The following is a 16,721-nucleotide window of genomic DNA, read 5'->3' as shown; positions in this document are numbered from 1 at the left end:
GACTCAAACAATGATGGATCTGGACCAAACTTGGCACGGATACTCAATATGCCCAAATGTGAACACTGGTGGAGTTTGGGAGGGAATAGACCTTGACATTTGAGAGTTGTAATTGCTGGGATTTATAGTTCACCTACAATCAAAGAGCATTCTGAACCCCACCAACACAGAACTCCCATAACCAACAGAAAATACTGTGTTTTCTGATGGTCTTAAGTGACCCCTCTGACACCCCCTCGTCCCGACTGCCAGGTTGAGAAAACTGCTCTGAAGTCTCTTTGTGTAGTAGTCCAAAATGAACCTACAACCTATTAATCCCATTGTAGTCCACACTCCCTGCTCTGCTCCCCTTCCTTTGGTTCTTTAGACATTCACTGAAGGGTTTCCATTCTTCTTCAAGTTTGTGTGTATTTGTTTGTTTTGCAGCCAGAGTTAATTTCTCCATTTTGGGGCATTTCCATCCAATTTTCTTGTGTTGGCATCTTTTGTTGTTCCCATAATTTTGTGTATTCAGCTCCTGCTTCTATTGTCATATAAGGGAAGATTCTTTCTCAATGTTTCTGTGTCTGTTTGTCTCACAATCCCAGGAGAAAAAGTTCTGGTTTTAATGGGAGTTTGTGCTTTAGTCTAGTTTCCGTGTCTCTGTGGATTTTTGTCCAGAACTCTTTAGCTTTTGGAAATGTCCACCACAAATGAGAGGAAGTTCCAGTTACTTGTTTCCATTCCCAACATATGTTGGGAATCTTTTAAAAGCTCTTTCACAGTTTTTCAGGAGTTATGTGCCATCTCTATATAATTTTGTTAAAAGGTTTTTGATGGTGTGACTCTTGGTAAGTTTCAGTCATTTTTTCCCAGAGTTCTTCCCTTTCTTCTTGACTTCTTCTGCCTTTCTTTCACAGAGGAAATGTGAGGGTTGCCTGAGCATTTTGGAGTCGAGCCTGTTGAGGGATTTCTTTCCCTTGAGAGAAGAGGGAGGAAAGGCATCTCGGATACGGTTGGGTTCTTCATCAAAGAGTGGCTCCAACATGGAGAGATGCAACTCACCTGGGCCTGAAGCAGGCAAGGCCTCCGGGAGCAGTGGGGAATCCTGGGAAAGAACTACGCAGACGTTCCTGGATGCGCACACACAGTGCCAGCACTTCAGGCATTCCTCCTTCCGAGAGGGCGAGGGACCCAGAGAGGTTTGCAGCCGCCTCCACTCTCTCTGCCGCCAGTGGCTGAAGCCAGAGCAACACACCAAGGCGGAGATGCTGGACCTGGTGATCCTGGAGCAGTTCCTGAGCATCCTGCCCCCAGAGATGGGGAGCTGGGTCCGAGAGTGTGGGGCAGAGACCTCTTCCCAGGCGGTGGCCCTGGCGGAAGGCTTCCTCCTGAGTCGGGCAGAGGACGAGAAGCAGGAAGGACAGGTGAGAGCATTGCCTCTTGGGTTTCCTCACCTTGGGACTGATGGATAGAGTAAATGTACATCCTGCCTTCCTTCCAAGATGGGACTGATGTGAGAGAGAAGCCGGACTCTTCTCCCTCAGCCTCTTTTCCCCCCTGCTCTGCCCCTCCTGCTCTCACCTCCATATCCACTGTAAGCTCAATTGCTTCTCTATCCAAATTTTTTGACCCTGGATATCACACTGGAAATGATGGGAGGGGGACTGTAGCATTAGTTAGGTGGCCATCTCACAAGTTAATCTTTAAAAAAAAATCCATGCAGGTTCTCCACATAGGTCTGTGATATTTTTGGAAATTCTGCATACTACTTCTGGAATACTATCTGCTCTTCCAGGCCCAAAATAACTGCGTGGAAGTCCAGCCTGATGTCCCTTCATCAGAAAAGCCTCACTCGGACACCAAGCAGAGCCTCAGGAAGAAGGAGCTGAAGCAGGAAGGAGAAGAAGGAGAGGAAGGAGAGGGGGCTGCAGCCTGGCAGGGTAAGAAGGAACCCTTCTGGGAGTTTTGGTGTTTTATGCCAGTGGAAATTCCCCTTCAGGGGGATTTTAGCACATCCTTTCACCTCTTCCTCTCCGCTGTGGCTCCCCAACTTTGGAACTCACTACCTGGTGAGATTAGGCAAGCCCCCACCTTAGCAGCCTTTAAGAAAAACCTGAAACCTTGGCTCTTCTGATGTGCCTTTGTCAAGGAACTGCCCATGCAATGCTTATTATTATTATTGTTTTGCTATGCATTTTCTGGGCTGTATGGCCATGTTCCGGAAGCATTCTCTCCTTACGTTTCACCCACATCTATGCTAGGCATCTTCAGAGGTTGAGGGGTCTGTTGGAAACTAGTAACTGAGGTTTATATATCTGTGGAATGTCCCAGGTGGGTTTGTACAAATGCTACGCTCAGCAAAGGACAAGGGGATCCTCTCACCTAAACAGGAGTCTACCATATGTGGACAAGTCTGCATAGAGCCACCAAACACCACAGCAGCATTGCCCAGACATGAATTAAGACAAATGAAAGGCACTGCAAACTGATTCAACCAGAGAAGTCGAGCCCTTCATGAACCAACCTGGGCACAGCATATTATTTGTGAACCCAGAAATGCTGGACCACTCTCACAATCACCCAAACCGAAGATGAACCTTGAAACTGAGCTGGAAGACAAACTGGCAACAAACAGTAACTTGAGTCCATTGAAATACCAAGCCCAGGACTCCTTTCCATTTAACCTACTTACAGCACTCCTTGTGAGACAAAGTCCCAAACCCTAAAATTTTACATATTCTTGGGCTGTTGAATGCTCCTGTGCTCATAGGGCCATTTCCTCATAGGTTTCTTTATAGGATTGTAATTGTAACCTCTGTTTATGTGTTCAGCTTTCCACACTTTTCTCTCTCTCTCTCTCTCTCTCTCTCTCTCTCTGTCCCAGGGGCTGGAATGAGGTTGTTGCCGAATCCTCAGTCGTTTTGTGATGGAATGGAAGTGAATCAGGTAAGCAGAAGGATTCCTGGGAGAGGAGGAAGGGAGCTGCCTGGGGGTCATTTCTTCCAGGCTTCATCATCAAACATCTCTTGAAACAGAAAAGATTGACTGGGGGTTTCTTAAATGTGAGATACTGAAGGCACAATTGGAAACAGTGGCAACAAGGAGGAAAATAAATAAATAAGAAACCAGTATGTCTAAAGAAACCAGAATGAATGTTCAAAGAAATTTCAGCTGAGCTAAGATTTAAAAGGCACGTGTTCGAGAAACGGAAAAGGGGGGAAATCACCAAAGAATTCAAATGACTAACCAGCATAAGTAAGAAAAAGGTCTGACAACCTTGCCAGAGAGATTAAAAACAATAAAAAGCGGGTTCTTTGGTTGTGTCAGTAGAAGAAGGAAAAACGAAGAAGTGACAGGGTCTGTGCCTGGAGAAGGTGGTGCCATGACCACAGGGGATGGGGAAGAGGGAGAACCTGGCCTCAGTCCTCTCCCAAAAGGGAATCCGTATTGTTCTTGAGCAAGATGGAGCAGGTGAGATAATTGGGGAAATGCGACCCCAAATAGGTAAAAATGCAGTCCAGGAATAGCTGGGCACTCTCAATGAATTCAGGTCTCCAGGGCCACAGGAACGACACTCAAGAGTCCTGAAGGAACTCTCAGAAGAAATTCCAGAACCACTGGCAACAATCTTGGAGAACTCCCGGAGAACGGGAGAAGTCTGACCAGAGTGGAGGAGGCAAAGAGTGTCTCTGTCTTCCAGAATGGACAAGGGGTGCTCACCAGCGGTTCCTCTTCATCCTGGAAAGAAGGGAGGAGTGCTGCAGGGCTCTTTTGGGGGTTCTGTCCTGGGCCCAGTGCTCTTCCGCACCTTTCTTATTGACTTGGATGAAGGTTCAGAGGGCATGCTTATCATGTTTGCAGATGAGACCAAATGAGGAGGGATAGATAATACTCCAGAAGACAGGATCAGAATTCAAAATGGCCTCAACATGTTAGAGAGCTTGTTGAAAACTAAAAATAATTTCCAACAAAGAGAAATGTAGGAAATACACAACACAGAGATACAGCCAAATGTTACCAAATTGTAGCATTTGGCTCAACAACAGTTCGTGTGAAAGGGATCTGGTAGTGTTAGTAGACCACAAGTTGGACATGAGCCAACAGTGAGATGCACCAGTTTAAAAGTCTCAGGTGAGGAGGATTTCTCTTTCTTTTCCCTCCAGGGCCCAATTGCCTTTGAGGAGGTGGCTGTCCCTTTCCCCCTGGAGGAGTGGGTTCTCCTGGATCCTGATCAGAAAGCCTTGCACATGCAGATCATGGAGGAGATTCATGGGATGGTTGACTCTCTTGGTAAGGCCCCCTCATTCCTGGGGATTTCTGTTTCAAAATGCAGCATCCCAGTCAGCAGCTCTCTGGTGGGAGCAGGATCCTCAGTCATCCCAATCTCTGAGAGTTCTCAAGGCAGGGCTTTGGTTGGAAATATAGGACATTAGTAGAACATGGACTTGGTGCCTGGGTCACAGTGGTGTTGGCACTCATTCACACTCCAATGGGAAGACTTCCACAACGGGAGCCTAAATGGAGCCGTCAAGCGTACCCCCCCCCCCCCCCGAAAAACCCCTCAAGAGTTATCACCCCAGATGAGTCACACTACTCTCTCTGTGTAGGGGTGTGTGTATGTGAGAGAGAGAGAAAGAGAGAGAGAGGCTGGGAGAGGGTGGAAGCAGATTTCCTAGAAAGAGGGGCCAGAGAATGGATCCTCAAAAAGAACAAACTTCCCTGGCTTCAGATACGCAGATGCAGCTATCCTTCTTTTTTCCGGTGTGGTATTCAGCTGAGCTTTTCCTCCCAACCAGGCAGGCTGGCCTTTGCATGTCTGACGGCTAAGCTCGCTTTCTGCGTTGCCTCTCCCAGCACACAAACAGCCCCCGACCTCAGTCATCCGCATTATGGCGACTTGTCATACCATGCAGTCTATGTTCTGTGATTGGGAATGATGGGGGCTCGGTGTGGTTTGTGCCCTAGGAGAGGCATATAGCAGTAATCCAACTCTAGGCCCCTCCCTTTCAAAGGGTACATTTGCCACTATCTCTGGCTGAGTCCTGTAGAGTTTCCTTTTTTTTCCCTTCTCAGCCCTCATGGTTGTTTTCTTCTTTTTCTCCACAGTCACTTTCTTGCATATTCCCAACTTTGTCAGGCAAGTCTATTCCTTTTCCCTTTTACAGCAAACTTCAAAAAACTGTAAGAGTCCCATTCAGTAGCCTCTGGAGCATATGTGACTCAATCTCTCTTAGATCCTTGAGGCAGTCCAACAGGGTCCATCTTGACTGAACAAGAGGTGGGGAAATGACAACAGTTATATCTTCTCCACCTCCACGTCTATGCTGTCTTAAGAATAATATCAATCCACTCCTTATCCCACTTCCTCAGAGTCCTCATCACTCATGCTGAGGAATGATTGTTTCTGCCCTTCTTCTTCCCAGCAGATAACTGGAAGAAGAGCAATGTGTGCACCAAAGACAGGACGCATTTGGGACACAACGGGGACCTTCCTGGACACCAGCAAACTCACAGTGAAAATGGAGATTCTGCCAGAGAAAGGCCCTACAAATGCAATGTATGTGGACAATGTTTTACGCAAAATATGGGACTTATACTTCACAAGACACTCAGTGCTGGAAGAAGCCATTGTAAATGGAAAATATCAGCAAAATGTATTGCTGATTACAAATCGCCACATCAGAGCCAAGAAGAAATCTTTCAAGGAACTGACGATATCATAAGCCAGGAGTGTGGGACATCTTTTGTGCAGAGTTCCCACTTGAAACATGAGCGATTTCACACAAGACAGGAACCATATAAATTCCAGGAGTGTGGAAAGTGTTTTGCTTCCAGTTCACAATTGTTGAGGCACAAAAAGCTTCCTGCAGGAAAAAAAGGGTACAAGTGCCAGAAGTGTGGGAAATCTTTTACTCAGAATACACAACTTATAGACCACTGGAGATCCCACACGGGAGAGAAGCCATACCAATGCCCGGAGTGTGGGAAATGTTTTAGTTATAGTTCACACTTGGTGAGGCATAAAAGACTCCACACAGGAGAGAGGCCATACCAATGCCAGGATTGTGGGAAATGTTTTAGTTATAGTTCACACTTGGTGAGGCATAAAAGACTCCACACAGGAGAGAGGCCATACCAATGCCAGGAGTGTGGAAAATGTTTTAGTTACAGTTCACACTTGGTGAGGCATAAAAGACTTCACACAGAAGAGAAGTCATACCAATGCCAGGAGTGTGGGAAATGTTTTAGTTACCATTCAGACTTGCTGGGACACAAAAAACTCCACACAGGAGAGAAACCATACCAATGCCAGGAGTGCGGAAAATGTTTTGCTAAAAGTTCAAACTTGGTGAGGCACAAAAGGATCCACACAGGAGAGAAACCATACCAATGCCAGGAGTGTGGGAAATATTTTGCTGACAGTTCAGCCTTGGTGAGGCACAAAATACTTCACACAGGAGAAAAGCCATACCAATGCCAGGAGTGTGGAAAATGTTTTGCTGACAAATCAGCCTTGTGGAGCCACAAAAGAGTCCACACAGGAGAGAAGCGATGCCAATGCCAGGAGTGTGGGAAATGTTTTGCTGACCGTTCAGCCTTGGTGAGCCACAAAAGACTTCACACAGGGGAGAAACCATACCAATGCCAGGAGTGTGGGAAATGTTTTGGTTACCGTTCAGACTTGGTGAGCCACAAAAGAGTCCACACAGGAGAGAAGCCATACCAATGTCAAGAGTGTGGGAAATGTTTTGCTGGTCGTTCAGCCTTGGTGAGCCACAAAAGAATCCACACAGGAGAGAAGCCATACCAATGCCATGAGTGTGGGAAATGTTTTGCTGACTGTTCAGCCTTGGTGAGCCACAAAAGACACCACACAGGAGAGAAACCATACCAATGCCAGGAGTGTGGGAAATGTTTTGCTTACAGTTCGCATTTGGTGAGACACAAAAGACTCCACACAGGACAGAAGCCTTAGAAATGCCAGGAGTGTGCGAAATGTTCTGCTTTCCCCACACTGACAAAAAACTATTCAAAGGATAGAAAGGTTAAAAGACCCAGAAGTATGGGAAATGTTTTATTTGAACGTCATCCCATAACAAGCACTAGAGAATATACACAGGCTAAAAAACATACAAATGCCAGTCATGTGGGAAATGTTTTAACTTTTGAACCATCACAGACTACAGACAAGAGAGACATCATCCAAAGAGCTGGGACAAAATTAATAAAATATTTTGTAACAGGGAAATGGCAGATGAAATGGCTTCCAGTAACACTTGGCTTGACTTTGGACTCATTTCTTTGACTATTTTCTTCTTAGTTTCGAACTCTGTTCAGGTTTTTAGCTATTCTTGACTTGGGGCTCTTTTGGAAAAGCATTTTGCTTCTCTGGACACCCATATCATCTGATCCCAAAGAGGGCCATTCCAGAAGTTCAGCCTAAGCTTTGGTAGATTCCCCTTTTCTTGTTGTTTGAATCCACAAGTGAAGGTCCTCCTTTCTGGAGCAGCAGAAAGCAAGCTCCCTGTGGCAATCCTTCCGAGGGTTCAATACGATGGTCATGCTGGCCATTGAACCATTCGCAAGTTGAATTAGAAAGGAGCAAGCCATCAAAGGATATCAGGCGGGTAAAGAGGAAATCCAAATCAGTCTTTATGCAGAGGGTGCCACTGTAATTTTAGGCAAGGGGAGGGAGTGCCAAGCTCAGTGTCAAAATAATTAAGGATTTCGGAGAAATTTCAGTGCTCACAATTAACTTTGGGAAATCGGAAATTCTCCAAAAGAATCTAATATGGAAAGAACTAAAAACTACCCAAAACATTATAGGCGTGAAATTGGGGGGAAAAGAAGCTAAAATATCTAGGAGTAAAAATTACAAAAAAATGTAAACAACATTATTCAAACAAAATTCAATCGCTTGTGGAAAAACACAAGCAAATCACTTAACACCTGGGGAAAGAAATTTTTGGATATCACAACAAGATTAAAAATTAATAAGATGAAGATCCTACCCAAATTTCTATACTTATTTCAAACTCTGCCAGGAAATATCACCGCCAAATTATTCAGGAAGTGGGACAGCTCGATCAAAAGAAAAATGCTGGACCACTCTAACAACTATCATGTCAGGCTACACAGAGAAACCATTGAAATCCAGAAGCAGGTGGACAATTTCTGGCTCCCAAAATTAAGAAAAACTCTAAAATTATAACAGTAAATAAAGAACAAAACTCAGATACAGGGGAACTCCTGGCAAGAAATAATCAGGAACAGCTAATCACCTCTCAGCAAAGGATTCCCCCAGGCCAGTTTACCAGCTGTTAGGATTTCTGGGAGTTGAAGGCCAAAACATCTGGAGACCCTCAGGTTGAGAACCACTGCCTTAAAGGGATATTCAGAAGACTATAAAATTGCAGTTCTCCCCAAGATCTTGGGAAAAGAGGAAAAGTGTGAGTAAAGAGGAGATTAATGTAAACACCAACTGTAGTCAACCTTGTCAGTCTAAACGCTGCCCGTTCGAAGCTGGGTCAGGGTGAGCTCCTGGATTTAGGCCAACTTCCGCCCACCTAGCGGTTTGAAAGCAAACATGTGATTAGATAAATAGGTACTGATCATAAAAAAAGCGGGGGAGGTAATCTGAGGCATCCAGATGTAATTCTGTTGCATGTCAGCCTGCTCAGCCTGTGATTGTGTCTGATGTTTATGTTGATGTTCATGGTGAGAATGGGGATGATTTTCTTGATGATGGGCCTGGGGATGAGGGTTTGCATGGGCCTGAGTTAAGTTCAGAAGAGATGCCTGAGCTGTCTCAGGAAGATTCACAAGGCCACATTCTTGGGAGAGGCCCTTCGCCGCTTTCCTCAGAACAACTGTCTGACCGTGATTTGTCAGGTGGAGGAGGTAATGAGGGAGAAGATAATTAAAGCTTGGACAGAAAGTAAAGTTTTAGTAAACAGAGGCAAAGTCTTCAGTGGAAGACGATTGGTTTGGCTACAGCAAGAGAGAGATAACAAACCTTTATCTGGTGGGAAGGTCAAGAAAAATACTTTCAGTTTTGGGATCTGAAAAAGCTTTATAATTATTCATGGGAGAGAGTTGCCTCAGTCGGATCAACGTTGTTATTTTATCACAGTCTTGTTTTCAAGGGCTCTGAGTTTCATGTACCAAGTTTTTGCCATGCTTAAGATTGGTCTGAGCGATTTTCCTGCTGTCTTGTTTCATGGATTCAAGTGCCTAGTTTCATGATTGTTTATGTACTCATGGATCTTGTTTTCCTTTGAAGCTTCTGGACTACTTCATATATTGGATCTTTACTGTTTTTGCTATTTTTTTACTGCTCTGCCTACATATATTCTTCAACAAACTGTACCAAGGAGGTGTCGTGTTTAAGGTCAGAGGTGTTCCTGCACTGGGGTACAACAGATTCAGTCCAAAAGAGGAAAGTTACGAACTAGCTCTTCAGATCTTCGGCAGGGAGATGGAGCGACAGCTCTCCCACCCACCCCGTGGCCAGAATCAAGCCTTCCAAGATGCCGGAAAGATGGGGAAAGCCGATATATATGTATACCTCTTCTCTATGTATAATTGTCTGTCTAGTTGTCATAAAATGGCATTGAATGCTTGCTGCATATGTATGTTCTGTGATCCGCTCTGAGTTCCCTTCAGGGTGAGAAGGGTGGAATATAAATCTATATAAATAAAAATGTAATGTTAGTTTGTGGGATTGACATAACTCAAAAACCACTGGACGAATTGACACCAAATTTGGACACAATACACCTATCAGGCCAACGAGTGACCATCACTCACAAATACAATGAAAAACACAGCGGAAAGATTTAAAAGCCAAAAAAGCAAAAAGATGCTACAGCGCATGCGCAAAAACAACCCCGACAGCAAAACAAAAACCCACAATAGCATATCCACAGTGTCTTCCGGACCACAGCTCCCAGCATCCCCTAGACCAGGCCCTTTAGGTGAGGAGGATGATCCAAATGCACTCTTCCAAGATATAATCTTTCTTCTCCTTGGATTTCTTTGAGAGCATCCCAATCCCTGCAACTCCCAGCAATCTTCCATATAAATAGATTAGATAGAAGTAGGTAGGTAGGTAAGTAGGTAGATCGATCAGGAGGACTGCTTGGAGTTGCAGCCCAATAATAGGTAGAGAAGGGAGAATTGGGAGAAAGAGGAAGGGAACAAAAAGGGAGGGGGAAGGAAGGAAAGAGGAGGAGAAGGTAGGAAAGAGAAGGAAAGAAAAAATGGGAAGGAGAGAAAGAAGGAAAGAGGGAGGGAAGGTTGGCCACAGCAACATGTGGCGAGTACAGCTAGTTGTAAATACATCAATAGGGATCATTGTAATGTAAGCTTTTACACAGTATAGGCAAAAGAAGTCGGAGTCACAGAGAGAGAGAGAGTGAGTGAGTGAGTGTAAAGGCGCAAGAGTGGGCTCCTCTTTGGCGAGGCTCCTGCGGGGACACCTCAAGAGCACCCCTTGGGGATTTGCACTATACGCAAATGCGTATCTTGCCTATTGCTTCAGCTGCCCCTGGTTAGGACAATAGGAATCCTGGTAAAAAGACAAACATACACGAGCAATCCAACGTTTAATTAAAACACATATCTTAAAAGCAGCACTTGCCAACCCAGCCCATTATATCAGCAGAGGCTGAAAAAGAAAAGCACTGGGAAAGTTGAAACATCTCCTTGTATTGTCAAAGGCTTTAATGGCTGGAATCACTGGGTTGTGGTGTGTGTTCTGAGCTGCATGGCCATGTTCCAGAAGCATTCTCTCCTGACATTTCATCTGTATCAGGCATCCTCAGAGGTTGCAGGAGAAACGTTAGGAGAGAATGCTTCTGGAACATGGCCATACAGCCCGGAAAACACACAACAACCCAATTATCTCCTCTACTTCTTTAGGTGAAATCAAGAACTCATGGGGAAGTGCATCCAGACTGCACTTGTTATAACAGTGTGATTCCATTCTACCTGCTATGGCTTCCTTCTATAGAATCTCGGGATTTGTAGTTTGACGAGGGACATAGAACTCTGTGCTAGAAAGTTGCAGAACAATAGCACAGTGCTCTGCTGGAGAGCCTTAGTGCTGTCGTTCTAAAACTTTCCAGCAAGAAATTATAAGTACCTTGCAGAACTATAAATCCCAAGTTATATAGGATAGCACCACAGCAATTAGGAAGTGGTCACACTGCCCTGTGTCATATCCTAGTCTGCTGGAATCTGGTTTCATGATTAGAAAAAGCTCTGGGCTGGTCTATGGCAAGGGGGCTCCACTCTCTTAAAAACAATAATTGTGTATTGTGTATTAAAAACAATAATTGTGTATTGTGTATTGTATATTGTTATTAAAAACAATAATTGTGGCTTAAAGTCTGGGGAAAATGTGGATTTAATTTGTGTCTGCCCTAGTCGGTTGAAGGCTATTAAGAGGTTGGGTTATGGGGATTCTGAGGCATGGAACTTCTGGTGTTCATCTAAGCTCAATTCATCATAAAAACTCTTGCTACAATGGAGGCATTGGAATAGTTTCAGCTTTTTGCACTTGTTTTGGTGAAGTTTAAGCTTGGCTGGGTTGCCAAAGTTCTCCTCACACTGTAAGCAAGAGTAGCTTCCGACCCCAGTATTCATTCTTTGGAGGAACTCCATTCGCAGGGTTGGGCTGGGGCTGTGGACAGAGGGCACTTCCTGTCCTGGCAAAACTTGGGTGGAGACCACTTCCCGCTCTGCCAAAACCGGGCCAGAGGGTACTTCCTGTCCCATCATCCATTGTCTAAGAGAGGAGGGTAGTGAGCTCTGGATCACTGACATCCATTGAGAAAAAGATCCAGTTTTGGCATGTGTTGGTGGGGATGTATCTGAATGAGACAGGAACGAGGTGCCCGACCAAGGAGGACGTGACTTTGGAGGATCTGTCTGAACATTTGGAAAAAGGGAATGAGGTGAAGGTGAAGGGGACGCATAAACAGGGGAGTGCAAAAGAGACTGGGAGGGCTCCGCCTGCTTTGGGCTGTCATCTGGCTCACTGTTGTCCACCTGCCGATGACAAGCCTCCTGGAGACTATCAATCATCCAAGGCTTGAAGTATTGCCTCACTCTGGATGTAGAGGGACTGTCCATTAAATGGGTTCTTTCATGTTCTGTAAGGCTTAACAGAGAATGAAAGGGTTTTCTACATTCTCCGCACTTGTAATTGCTTGTCACCATATGGGTTGTCGGATGTGCAACAGAGTCTGGAGAATAGTTGGAGCTATTTCCGTGCTCTGGACCCATACGGCGTTCGTTGCACGGGCTGAATGTCTTTTTGAAGGGCTTATCCCTTGTCCAGCTTCTCTCTCTCTTCCTTGAACCATCTTGATTCCACTTTGTCTCCTTCATTACTTCAGGCACCATACTTTCCGACCACAATCCATGGAGTCCTTTCTCACTCCCCACCTCCAACATGTTGCCTACTGGAAAAAAAATGGGATGGGATACTAGTTCAGAAGAGAAATATAGTCATAGAATCATAGAATCATAGAATCAAAGAGTTGGAAGAGACCTCATGGGCCATCCAGTCCAACCCCCTGCCAAGAAGCAGGAATATTGCATTCAAATCACCCCTGACAGATGGCCATCCAGCCTCTGTTTAACAGCTTCCAAAGAAGGAGCCTCCACCACACTCCGGGGCAGAGAGTTCCACTGCTGAACGGCTCTCACAGTCAGGAAGTTCTTCCTAATGTTCAGATGGAATCTCCTCTCTTGTAGTTTAAAGCCATTGTTCTGAGTCCTAGTCTCCAAGGAAGCAGAAAACAAGCTTGCTCCCTCCTCCCTGTGGCTTCCTCTCACATATTTATACATGGCTATCATATCTCCTCTCAGCCTTCTCTTCTTCAGGCTAAACATGCCCAGTTCCCTAAGCCGCTCCTCATAGGGCTTGTTCTCCAGACCCTTGATCATTTGAGTCGCCCTCCTCTGGACACATTCCAGCTTGTCAATATCTCTCTTGAATTGTGGTGCCCAGAATTGGACACAATATTCCAGGTGTGGTCTAACCAAAGCAGAATAGAGGGGTAGCATTACTTCCTTAGATCTAGACACTATGCTCCTATAGTCCCGGTTGATCACATTCATTATGCCCAACCTCCGCCCCCAAGAATGGGATCTGAGATGGCTTAGAGCAGGGTTCTCAACCTGTGGGCCCCCAGATGTTTTGGCCTTCAACTCCCAGAAACCCTAACAACTGATAAACCGGCTATGATTTCTGGGAGTTGTAGAAGAAAAACATCTGGAGACCCCAGGTTGAGAACCACTGCCTTAAAGGGAATTGCTGGTGTGAACCTTCCTCCAGCCTCACATGCTCTCCTTCACCTTCACACGATACTACCATGTGGCGAGCATGCCTGCTCTCCCTTCCCTGCTCTCAGAAACAGCCCTCCCCTTGGCTGAGAGGCTGGCCAATCACAGCGGAAGAGGGCTTTTGGTGGGAGGATTTGCCGTCTGCTTCCAAAAAGGAAGAGAAGAACAGGCAGAAAGATCTTCAGCCTTCTCTGCCAAAGGGGTTCCTAAAACTATCAGAAATATATGTTTTTTGGATAGTCTTTGGTGACCCCTCTGAAACCCCCTTATGACCCCCCACTGGGGTCCTGATCCCCAGGTTGAGAAACACTGTGTAATTGCACAGTGTGAACTGGCCCTATTTTTCTGCCCAAAGATCACTCTGACCAAAAGGTCATGAGTTCGAAGCCAGCCCGGGTTGGAGTGGGTTTCCAACCAATTGTGTAGCCCAGTGTTTCTCAACCTGGGGGTCGGGACCCCTTTGGGGGTCGTGAGGGGGTGTCAGAGGGGTCACCAAAGATCATTAGAAAACGTAATATTTTCTCTTCGTCATGGGTGTTCTGTGTGGGAGGTTTGGTCCAATTCTATCATTGGTGGGGTTCAGAATGCTATTTCATTGTGGGTGAACTATGAATCCCAACAACCACACTCCCAAATGGCAAGGTCTATTTTCTCCAAACTCTACCAGTATTCACATTTGGGCATATTGAGTATCTGAGCCAAGTTTGATCCAGATCCATCACTGTTTGAGTCCACAGTGTTCTCTGGATTTAGGTGAACTACAACTCCAAAAATTCAAGGTCAGTGTCCACCTGACTCTCCCAGTATTTCTCTTGGCCATGGGAATTCTGTGTGCAAAGTTTGATTCAATTCCATCATAGGTGGAGTTCAGAAGGCTCTTTGATTTTAGGTGAACTATAAATCCCAGCAACTCCAACATTCCCAAACGACAAAACCAATCCCCAACCCCACCAGTAGTCAAATTTGGACGTATTAGGTATTTGTGCCAAATTTGGTCCAGTGAATGAAAATACATCCTGCATGATATTTATATTATGATATAATATAATTTTGCAAAAATTTTAATTTTTGCAAAACTAAAAAAGTAGCAACGAAAATAACGTTGTGGTCGGGGGTCACCACAATGTGAGGACCTGTACTAAGGGGTCGCGGCATTAGGAAGGTTGAGAACCACTGGTGTAGCCCGTTGTTGGCCTTTGCAACCCAAAAGACAGTTGCATCTGTCAAGTAGGAAAATAAGGTTCCACCTGTTCCACCTTAAAGTGTGGGGAGGCTAAATTAACTAATTTATGAGGCCATAAAAAAAGACTTCAGCAAAAGCATGCAGGGAATGTGGAAGGTACTTCATCAGTGTCGCAGATGGACGATGAAAGCGACAGCTCCCCTGGCGGCCAGAAAAAGTTGAATAGCCTCTGTGTATGTCTGTATATGTTGTATGTCAAAATGGGCATTGAATGTTTGCCATATATGTGTACACTGTAATCCGCCCTGAGTCCCCTGAGGGGTGAGAAGGGCGGAATATAAAAGCTGTAAGTAAGTAAGTAAGTAAGTAAGTAAGTAAGTAAATAAACAGTGTCCTCCTTACCTGCCGGGACGCCAGCTTCACTGGGATTGTTGCCTTTTCCTCCCCAAAGAACAGGTCCATTGGCTTCATCCACCGGCTGAGCTTCCTGCTGGCGCTCAGTTCTCTTCAAGGTCCTGAAGTGCTCCAAGGTTTTTGCAAAAGCAGTCCGAGGCTCCCATTTCTTCTTAGCAAGAACACTGTTCTGTATTTCCATCTCATTATAATCTGGAGCCAACCCTGCTTTGTCTGTTGGAGAAACTAGAGAAACAACAAGAGTGCAACCCTCCGTATCCATGGGACCACCCCTTGCAATGTAATTTATTTACTTATATCAAAATATGACATCTTTATTCATAGAATCATAGAGTTGGAAGAGACCTCATGGGCCATCCAGTCCAACCCCATTCTGCCAAGAAGCAGGAATATTGCATTCATCTTGCAGGAAATAATGCCCAAACTGCTCACTGGAGAAAAGGATATTAAAGGCAAAGATGAAGTACTTTGGCCACATCATGAGAAGGCAGGAAAGCTTAGAGAAGAGAATGATGCTGGGGAAAATGGAAGGAAAAAGGAAGAGGGGCCGACCAAGGCCAAGATGAATGGATGATAACCTTGAAGTGACTGGCTTGACCCTGAAGGGGCTGACGTGGTCACAACCAACAGGGAGCTCTGGTCCAGGAGGTCACGAAGAGTTGGAAGTGATTGATTGAATGAATAAACAACAATGGCATCTCTAGGCATTTTCTAAGACCGGGCTGTGGTGCAGCTAGTTAGTAGCCAGCTGCATTAAATTGCTACTGACCAATAGGTCATGAGTTCAAAGCCGGACTGGGTCGGAGTAAGGTCCCGACCATTAATAGTCTAGCTTGCTGTCGACCCATGCAGCCCCAAAGACAGTTGCATCTATCAAGTTGGAAATTTAGGTACCGCTTTATGCGGGGAGGCTAATTTAACTAATTTACAGCACCATAAAACCTTCCAGCAGCATGCAGAAGAATGAGGAAGTACTTCATCAAAAGACTCCGAATATAAATACTGCAAATAAATAAATAAATAAATAAATAAATAAATAAATAGGTCCCGCAGCACAACTAGAAATAAGTATGACATTCCATCCGGCATATCACAAATCAAATGTCAATACAAAATACTGCTAAATTTATTTATTTGTGATTTATTTAATTTACTTTCCTCCCACCTTTCTCTTGACATGGGGACTGAAGGCAACTAGCTAAAACAGTGAAAATCCTTTTTAAAGGCATTCAGATAAACAATCTGGTTGAGAAAACATTAATTTAAAACAGTTGGAAAGTATTTCATAATAATGAATATAAAAACAAAGCAGTTTCAGTAAAAAGAGCCATCTCACACACCCCAGGTGAAAGCATTCCTAATATTATTCACACACACACACACACACACACACACTTACATGAAAGAGCAGCATCCTTGTCTTCTTGCTGGATTTTTCTGGAAGGACAGGTAAGGTTCAGTGGAGCTTCATCCATTTCCTGTTCATACTACAACAACAGACAGGTAAGTCTTAGAATAATAGAGTTGTTATTATTATTACATTTGGCCCAGCCATAGGTTTTTAAATGTCGCTGTGTTATTGCTAATGTTTATTGTTTATTTTCTGTTTATGAGTTTTATTTATTATTTGTATTACTGTTGCTATTGTTTTTTATTGTTGTGTTGTGGGCTCGGCTTCATGTAAGCCACACTGAGTCCCTTGGGGAGATGGTAGCAGGGTACAAATAAAGTTATTATTATTATTATTGTTATTGTTATTGTTATTGTTATTGTTATTGTTATTGTT

At 44.6% G+C, this 16,721-nt stretch overlaps 1 pseudogene; it reads left to right on the top strand.

The window, feature by feature from the left end:
- Positions 1–298: 298 nt before the first annotated feature.
- LOC132765776 (zinc finger protein 708-like) lies at positions 299–8,906 on the top strand (annotated as a pseudogene).
- The last annotated feature ends 7,815 nt before the right edge of the window (positions 8,907–16,721 follow it).

The sequence above is a fragment of the Anolis sagrei genome, chromosome 2, assembly GCF_037176765.1.
Source record: "Anolis sagrei isolate rAnoSag1 chromosome 2, rAnoSag1.mat, whole genome shotgun sequence".
NCBI classification, from domain to species: Eukaryota; Metazoa; Chordata; class Lepidosauria; order Squamata; family Dactyloidae; genus Anolis; species Anolis sagrei.
Note: the sequence above shows the minus strand (reverse complement) of the source record. Positions and strands in the feature narration are given on the sequence as shown.